Below are 10,150 nucleotides of genomic sequence, written 5' to 3'. Positions count from 1 at the left end.
TCTGAGCTTGGGCACTGTCCCTGCTTTCTTCAGCTCAAGGTGAGTGCTCTACTGTTTAAGCCACAGCGCCACTTCCAGTTTTTGAGTGGTTTACTGGAGATAAGAGTCTTATGGACTTTACTGCCGGGGCTGGCTTTGAACCATGATCCTCAGATCTCAGCCTCCTGAGTAGCTAGGATTACAGATGTGAGCCATCGGCATATGCAAGAATTTATATAACAGAAATCAGAATATTTAAGAGGAATGAAGTCTAATCATTAATAAAAATTTTATGTAAGAAGCTACGTGTCAAAACATCACCCGCTTTTTAAAGTTGAAATCAGAGTATGGTTAAACTATAAGCTATAAATTATTTTTCCATAAGAATGTAGGGAATCTCTATTGCAGAAAGTTGAAGTACTACTTAATTTTTTTTTTTAATTTATCAGGTGTGGGGCTTGAACTGTGGACCTGGGCACTGTCCGTGAGCTCTTCAGCTTAAGGTTAGTGCTTTACCACTTGAGCCACAGAACCACTTCTGGTTTTCTGGTGGTTAACTGGAAATGAAGTTTCAAATGTAGCCCAGGCTACATGAAATACTCAGCCTCATGAAATACTACTTTCAAGAAAGCTTCTTCACTTTGCTACAGTATATATATAGCCTAGATAAACAATCTGTTCTTATTATCATTTGACAGCTAGCAGAATGTTCTCTGGTTGCTGCATCTACACTTTTCATCTTCCCCCTGTACTGCAGGGGACTGAACCCAGGCCAAGTTTCCATCTTAATTCTCAGTTAACTGAGGGAGTTTTTCATTTACATTAACTAAAGTTATATGCCAGTGATTTTTTTTTCCATTTTTCCCTGCACTCCACTAATGATTTTCTTTAATGTTTCTTTTTGTTTTGCCTTTTCATCTGTTTATGTTTCACTGTATGGGGGTGTATTATGGAAGGAGATGAAGAATTTTATGATTCATAAACAGCATAAAATACTGATTACAACCAGGCAAACCAAAGAATGGTTTGAAAATGGAAATGAGAATACAGAAAATATTTTGATTTTTTGATCAATTGGTAACTTCTGCATGTGATCCATAGTATTCTATCTAAATTGTCTCTAAATGCTTTTCTTTTTTCTTTTTAAAGAGGGGAAGGTAGTTTCTGTAGCCTAGGCTATGGATTAAGAAAGCTCCTGGAAAATTTTGACATCTTGTGGAGGTTACTGCTTGCCATTCTCTGTGTGTTTGCAGCAGTAGGAGTGGCCATGTGCATGCTAAGCCTGTGTTCTATCTAACACTGAGGTATACCCTTAGGCCTCTATATTCCTGGCTTATTTCTTATTTTTTTTGGTGCCTGTCCTGGGCTTGAACTCAGGGCCTGGGTGCTGTTCCTGAGCTTTTGTGCTTGAGGCTAGCACCCTACCACTGAGCCATAGCTCCATTTATGGCTTTTTGGTGATTAATTGGAAATAAGAGTCTCACAGACTTTCCTGCCTGGGCTGGCTTGGAGCCACAATCCTCAGTTCTTGGTGTCCTGAGGCTAGGTTTACAGGTATGAACCCCTAGAGCCTGGCTATTCTTAGTTTTTGAATTTGAAAAGGATTTACAGGGTTATCATCAATAATAGAAATGATCATTCCCTGTCTGTGAAACAGGGTTTGAGAGATGAAGTCTATTCCTCCTGAAACAGAAGTTTCTTCTTGTGAATTACCAATGTTCACCAATAATTTTGGTGTTTTTTTTTTGTTTGGATAGTTGTGGGGTTTGAACTCTGGGCCTGGGCACTGTCCCTTAGCTCTTCAGCTCAAGGAGAACACTCTACCACTTGAGCCTCAGCATCACTTCTGGTTTTCTGGTGGTTAATTGGAGATAAGAGTCATGGAATAAAAAAAAAAAAAATCACATACAGAGAATGGCAAGTAGTAGTAACTGGAATGTTCTAATGCTTTGCCTCCACAAGATCTTAAACAATTTCCAGCTTTCTTAATTCATAGACTAGGGTACAGACAATACCTTCCCCTCTTTAAAAACACAGAGTTTTCTGCCTGGACTGGCTGTGAACCACGATACTGAGATCTCAGTCTCCTGAGTAGCTAGGATTACAGGTGTGAGCCACTGGTGCTCAGCAAGAACATTTTCTTTACTGGGCAGACTGCCTCGTCTAGTAAGGCCCCAGCTTAGTGTTTTCTAGAGAAAAAAGAAAATTGGAAGAGCTACATTGATAGCAATGCCATGGTTCTAACTAAGGATAACATTTCATTTTATCTTTTTATAATTGCAATTCTGAAGCACCTGTACGACTTTGATTTGCCAAGAAGACACGTGGCTCTGGGCTGGGACCAACCACCACCTAGCATAGACAGAAATGACAGAGGGGCCTTCTTTGGCTTCTTCTGTAAAACATCAACAGCTGCCATGACTGTGTGGTTGCAACAACTTGGAAAATATTAAACAACTCTTAAGTTTTTTGTAGAGATCCTGGCAAAGAAATCTTATTTGCATTTCTCCTTCACTGCACAGGCTCACATCCCACTCATCAATTTATTTTCAAAGACTTCCTGTTCTCACAGATACAAAGATAGGATCATATATGTAATATTACATATGCAGAAAGAGCCTTTTCTTCTTTGAAAAGGGCTACTAAAGGGCCTAATTCAGGGGTTTTTGTTTGTTCCTCCAGTCAATCATCATGAAAATGAGTTTTAGGTATGAGAGTAATGTTTTTTCTCTAGTCTCTGGTACAGCCTCTTAATATTTCCAAGATAAAATTATAGGTGTGCACACAGATTTTGGAAAGAAGATAAATGCAAAAATTTAATGGTCAACTATCCTGTCTGTTTTTTCTTTTTTTTTTTTTGGTGGGTCATGGGGCTTAGACTCTGGGCCTGGGTGCTGTCCCCTGAGCTCTTCAGCTCAAGGCTAGCACTCTACCACTTGAGCCACAGCGCCACTTCTGTTTTTCTGGTGGTTTACTGGAGATCAGAGTCTCACGGACTTTCCTGCCAGGGCTGGCTTTGAATAGTGATCCCAGATCTCAGCCTCCTGAATAGCTAGGATTATAGGTGTGAGCTACCGGCACCCGGCCTCCTGTCTTTTTTCATGTCTGATCCTGTTGATACTACCTTTGTGGGATGATCTGTGACTTATTGTGTAGTTACTTACTTCTGAAGAAGTGGACTGTACATGGAGGCAGAACACTCAGTCTTTCACTGTGTCTGGCAGCGCTGATGCCGGGCATTGGCATTTCTGGAGCCAACCATTAAAAAAAGCTCTGTACTAGGTTTCCCAGAGATTTCAGGCAAAAAAAGAAAACACAGGATTAGAGGCATTGTTAAAATTATTAGTCTAGGGGCTGGGAAGGTGGCTCAGTGGTAGAGCACTTGCCTTGCATGCCTAAGGCCCTGGGTTCGATTCCTCAGCACCACATAAACAAAAAGAAAAAAGCTAGAAGTGGTGCTGTGGCTCAAGTGGTAGACTCATAGTGTTAAAAAAAAAAAGGAAATAATACTACCTTAAGGAAACATACTTTTTTCACGTACTTAATAAAAAAATAATGTGCCAATACAAATAATCTTGATCTATTTACTAGGAAACTGGAGCAACTATAAATGCTTGCAATTAAAATTGTATAATTAAGCCAGGCGCTGGTGGCTCACGCCTGTAATCCTAGCTACTCAGAAGGCTGAGATCTGAGGATGGTGGTTCAAAGCCAGCCCGGGCAGGAGAGACCGTGAGACTCCTATCTCCAATAAACCACCAGAAAACCGGAAGTGGCGCTGTAGCTCAAGTGGTAGAGCGCTCGCCTTGAATTGAAGAGCTGAAGGACAGCGCCCAGGCCCAGAGTTCAAGCCCCACGACCGACAAAAAAAAAAAAAATTGTATAATTATACTTCAGTCCACATTCATGAATTATTATTGGCTAAAATTTTAATGAACTGAAACAATCTATGAACCAGTCTATCTCCCTGGCTCTCTTTGCTCCTTTAAACTCTTATTTCTTCACTGATACTCAAAGAAAAGTTTAGAGTAGCACATTTTCCATATAATTATACGGGGAGGAAATACATGTTTCAAAGTCAGTTATCAATGACTTCTGAATCATTTGCGTCCTGTTTCCCTTGTCTATGAAAGGATACCATAATCCCAATCCCAGGGGCTGGGAAGGTGGCTCAGTGGTAGAGTGCTTGCCTTGCATGCAAGAGGCACTGGGTTCGATTCCTTAGCACCACATAAGCAAAAAGAAAAAAGCCGGAAGTGGCGCTGTGGCTCAAGTGGTAGAGTGCTAGCCTTGAGCTGAAGAGCTCATGGACAGCAGTTCAGGCCCCACAACCGGACCCCCCCCAAAAAAAATCATAATCCCAATCCTGAATTATGTGCCTGAAATTAGAAAAGGACATGTAAAAATCACTTGCTTGACAACTTTCTTCCCAAACTGCAATCCAGTAAAGTAAATCTAATCGGTATTAGTTGCTACTGAAGGAAACAAAAAAAAAGATCTAATTTAAAAAAGCCCAGTTCTCCTCCACATACAGAAAGAAATCTAAAAACTGTCTTCAATACTCACTATATAAACAACATTGAATATTCTAAGTTAGAGAATAGCATTAATGATTTATTGTTAAAAATGCAAACAGCTGTTTGAATGGTATATTATCACACAATCTTAATGTTTGCTAACATTACAAAGAAAGGAAAAGCTAGAAATGTCTATAAAAATAAAATACCTTAAAAACCCACATCTAAGCAAAATATAAAAAGTTGCACATAAATTGCCAATAAATATAAATATCACAATTGAAAAATTAATCTTAAAAAGGAACACATAACAACTAAAGACATTATAAAAAATGAAAAAGTTTTAATGTGCATGAATATTTGCAAAGACACAGAAGACAACGAACAATCAATATAATATTACTATCATTATTTTACAATGCAGCATACAAGGTTTCTGAGGTGTGATGTTTTTTGTTGATTTTTATTCTACTTATTTTCTGGAAGAATGCTTATCAAATTCATAAAGCAAGAAAATGAGCCTAAGTGATCCTAAGTAATCATCTGCTGCTGTGTACTGTTTCTGAGTACAGGGAAATTTGCTTTCTGGCAGACTATTGAATTTCTAGTCACTATTGAGTGGTCCTGCTGTTTTCCTTACTTTTCTATATCTCTGCCAGTGAGTTCTATACTCACCCATGTCCTATTTTTGATGAACTGATCATGCCCTTTAAAGACACTATTGTTGTTTATCACAGTCCCCTTACCCTAGGGAGGTAAAAAGAAAATTTTATTTTAAAGATACTAGCAAATACTTGAAGTATAAAATACTTGTCAGTACCTTAATTTTTTCCCCTACAGATAGAGGTATAATCAATTTGCTTTCTTTCTTAAATTGATTTCTTTTTTTCTGTCTGTCTTGGGACTTGAACTCTTGAACAACTAGGGGGCTTCTCTCTGAGCCCCTTTTGCTCAAAGCTAGCATTCTACCACTAAGCCACAGCACCACTTCCAACTTTTTTCTCTGATTAATTGAAAAGTCTCACGGACTTTTCTGCCCAGGTTGGCTTTGAACCACAATCCTCAGATCTCAGCTTCCTAAGTAGCTAGGATTATAGGCATGGGCTACCAGCGCCCGTCTCTTAAAATGATTTCAATGACAACAACAGTGCCTTTATGGGCACTTTTTCTTAATGATTGATTAGAAAAGGTTAGGCTTGGGGTCAATCTATGTCAAAAAACAAAAAAAAGGAAGGGTAGCTTATATAGATCTTGGCATGGTACTTCTTTGGGCACTTGCTACTGTGCTCATTATTTTATTTAAAAAGTTAAGAAGATTTGTTATTTTATGTTATTTTATAGATTCTTTAAACACAGCTGAGAATTAAAAGGGTTAAATATTAAAAATTATTTTAAAATTTTGTGAGCATTCACTTACTTTACTGCATAAAGCTTTTCTTGGTTCCCTTGACCAGCTTCAAGACAACAAGTAACATCATTTATATGATTCTATCATATTCTTGGAGTTCTAAAACAATTCATGCTGTTTGGAAAATAAACAAACTACAGCACCATCTTTTGAAAAGGCACTTTCTAAGAACTATCTTGCCTTAAAATTTTATTTAAAAAACAAATTCAGAGTCTACTCTGAACACCTTAGTTTTTACAAAGACCTCAAACATTGATATAACATTAGATTTTTGGTTACCTTACACAATGCTTCCCAAAAGGAAGGGAGCCCAATGACTGACTGAATGATTTGAGAAGATCCTAATTTTGTCACAGTGTTTTTTACCTGGTATTTCAACAGGGATTTTCACTGGTAAATTCTTAACCCTCCATGTTAACTATATCATTCTATTTTTAATTCCAATTAAAATCTTTAACTTGGGGGGGGGAGGGAGAGGAGGAGGGAAAGGATATTGGGACAATAACAAGGGGTAACAATGATCGACAAGTAATATGCTCATTGCCTTATTCATGTAACTGTAACCCCTCTGTACAACATCTTTACAGTAAAATAAAATTAAAAAACTTTAACTTCCATGCTATAAGAACAAGAGATTAAGATTTCATCAACAATGTAAAATCTAGAGCATTTTTTTTTTTTTTGTAGGTTGTGGGGCTTGAACTCTGGGCCCGGTCACTGTCCCTCAGCTCTTCAGCTCAAGGCTAGTGCTCTACCACCTGAGCCATGTGCACTTCCCATTATTATTATTATTATTTTGTGCTGGTCTTAAGGCTTTAACTTAGGGCCTGGGTGTTGTCTCTGAGCCTTTGTGTTCAAGACTAGTGCTGCTCTATTACTGGAGCCACAGTTTTTACTTTTGGCCTTTTGGTGGTTAATGGAGATAAGAGTCTCACAGACTTTCCTGCCTGGACTGGTTCCAAACAGTGATCCTCAGATCTCAGCCTCCTGAATAGCTAGGCTTAAAGCTGTGAGCCACTGGTGCCCAGCTGGTACACTGTTTTTTTAATGGAACAATTCTGAAGTTTATTAAAGTAAATTAAGCATCAACTGGAAGAGATAGATAATTTCAATTATGTGAATATTATTTTTAAATAGTCTGGGACAGATAACAGGATTAATACAAAACTGGAGTACTTTTTAATGGCCAATTTCAACTTGCAATACTAATTATTATCAGGAAGAAGCCTTGACCATTAAAAAATATATTGACTGACATAAAAAAAAACTATAAGCAGAATACAGTATTTTTAGAAACAAGAAAAAAGTAAAAAATTCCTTCCTTCCCACTCCCCTTTTTTCCTTGTTACTTGGGCTTGAACTTGTGCTTGCTAAGCAAGGACTTTACCATTTTATTACACCCTTTTTGCTTTATTTGCCTCACATTTTGCCTGGGCTGACCTGGATCATGATCCTCTTATTTACTTTTTCTTGGTAGCTTGGATGACAGGTATACACCACCAGGGCCAGTTATTGGTTGATACGGGGTCTTGCTAACTTTTTCCCCAGGTTGTCCCTGGAATTGTGATCCTCCCAATATTTGTCTTCTGAGTAGCTGGGATTACAGGTATGAACCATCACACCTAGCTTCTTTCTTGACATAGGTTTCTAGTCCAGGTTGGCTTTGAACTCAAGAATGTCCTGCCTCAGTCTCCTATGTGCTGGGATTACAGACTTTTACCACTATGTTTATTTCTCTTTCTTTTCTTCATTGACTTTTACATATCTATTCTTGGCTTATTTTTTGGTGCCTAGAATCACAAAAGTGATGGGCAATGGAAAGGAAATAGAAATAACAAAGACACACCCTATATCAAGGTCATATGCCACTCAGAAAGGTTATCAGTTGATATAAAGTCCTCTAACTATTAATATTGGTGCTTTAAGCTATAAACAAAGCTTAACAAAGAATGAAAAGGACTAACACTTCAAATGGATAAACAAGGTGGCATAAAAATGTCAGAATAATGATGTAACAATACCTTTTGCAACTTGACTAATTCATAAATGGTAATTAAGTACAAGGCACTGGTAAGCAAGACCTTTCTCTGAGATAGAAGAACACCTAAGAGGATGAGCTAAGCAAATATTTAGTCAGGCTTAATGATACTGAATGAAAATTATGCGAGTCAGCAGTTACACTTAGCAAAACATTATCATTGAGGTTTGAAATAGGAAGAATACAAAATACTCTAATCATGTCCAGTCACTGCCCTGCGCAAAGTCACATGGGCCTTTGAAAAGACCCACCTCATTTGTTGGCTAAGTGTCTGTTCTGGATTTAAGATCTATTGCTGGTACTTCAAGTGCTCGCCCTTTCTTTGCTAGTCCTTTTTACTCAACAGCAGCTCAGCTTTTATTTCCCTTAACAGGTTTTGCATCTGCCAAGACTCTAAGATCAATTGGACCAGTCCAGGCTGGCTTTGAACTCAAGACTCTATAATGCATATACTTGTGCTTGCTAAGCAGGGACTATGTTTTGGGTTTTTTTTTTGGCCATAGGGCTTGAATTCTGGGCTTGGGTGCTGTCCCTGAGCTCTTTAGCTCAAGGCAAGCCTTCTACTGCTTGAGCCACAGTGCCACTTCTGGTTTTCTAGTGGTTTATTGGAAATAAGAGTCTCACAGACTTTCCTGCTGGGGCTGGCTTTGAACTGTTGATTCTCAGATCTCAGCCTCTTGAGTAGCTAGGATTACAGGCATGAGCCACCGGTGCTTGGCTTAAGCAGGGACTATGTATGTCGATGTGAGAACCTTGCTTGGAAAACTAGATGAATCTTTATCAAATGCCTTCTAAAACACCTAGAACATTCCACCAGAAACTCTTTTAGGAAGAAAAATAAATAGGTCACAAACAGGGATATTTCCACAGAATAGTTTTTCCCAGAAACCTGTTAAAAGGTAACGATTAAGACAATGAAAGTACCAAGGAGGTTGAGGTACACTTTTTTAAACTGTAGAAGACAAAACCTACATGACTAAAACAAAGGATATTTGGAAATTAAATTTAACCTAAAATGGCAGCACCCTTTGTTATCTTGATATTTCACTTGCATCATCTTATCTAGAAAAATGAAACAACAAAAAGGGTCTAATCCTGCTCATCTCCTTATTGTTTAGTGCAGTAGCTGTCAGATGCTTCTTACATAAATATAGCAGCTATAGAATTCTATGTGTATGGCTCTCAGTGCCAGTAACTGGATACTGTAATACAGTCACACATACCAGACACATTTGCCAACTCCCAACTCTTCTTCATATGAAAATCATTTATGCCAGTTGCTCAGATTGACATTTTAAAATCACTCTATGAGACACATCACAAAAAACAGGAGGGCAAAGTACAGCATTCATCATCTTGCTAGTGAGCAAGGGAGGGGTATAAAAGATACTGACAGTTTAATGATATTTAAATGATAACAGCAACAAAGGTTTTCATTAGAAAAATAAGATTGGGAATTCTGCCCAGGAATGCAAAAATGATTAGAACAAATTTCAAGAAGTATCTGCCCACTTATTATCTTAAAATTCCAAGCACAAGGTTCCTTGTAATTAAGGTTGATATATCAATTCATTAATAAACAAAATAGAAATATACTATGTATATTCTTTCAGTAATTAACCTTAAGCTAGCAATGCTGTGTAGTGTAGGAGCATTCTAAAAAAGAAGCTACTCAAATGGTAAAGCTTTAGAAAAATATTTTTCTGTTAAAAAAGTCCTTCCAAGTAGAGTCAGATTAAGTAAGGTCTTTGCTTTAGCATATGAGTGTTCCAATGACTGAACATGAGGCAGCAAAGTAAATAAGACAAAGGGAATTCGTAGTTGTTCCCTAAGGAAGATTTCTACTGAGCAAGCATAGATCAATACAGTTTTTTTTTTTTTTTTTGTGGTATTTGGGGTTGAACTCAGGGCTTTGCACTTACTAGGTAAGCATTATACTACTTGAACCATGCCCCAGTCTTTTTTTAGTGTGTTTTCTAGACAGGGTCTTGTGCTTTTCCTAGGCAGGCCTTTGGCCATCATCCTCAGAACTCTACCTCTTCAGTAGCTGGGTTTAAAGGCATATACCAACATGCTGAGTTTGTTTTTGAAATAGTCTCCCTAACTTTTGCTTGGGCTGGCTTTGAACCATGATCCTCCTAACTCAGCTTCTCAAGAAGCTGGAATTAACAGGCATTCACCACAACATCCAGCTCCTCAGTCAAGATT

This window comes from Dipodomys ordii, unplaced genomic scaffold (assembly GCF_000151885.1).
Source record: "Dipodomys ordii isolate 6190 unplaced genomic scaffold, Dord_2.0 Scaffold181, whole genome shotgun sequence".
NCBI lineage: Eukaryota > Metazoa > Chordata > Mammalia > Rodentia > Heteromyidae > Dipodomys > Dipodomys ordii.
This window is presented reverse-complemented; position numbering follows the sequence as displayed.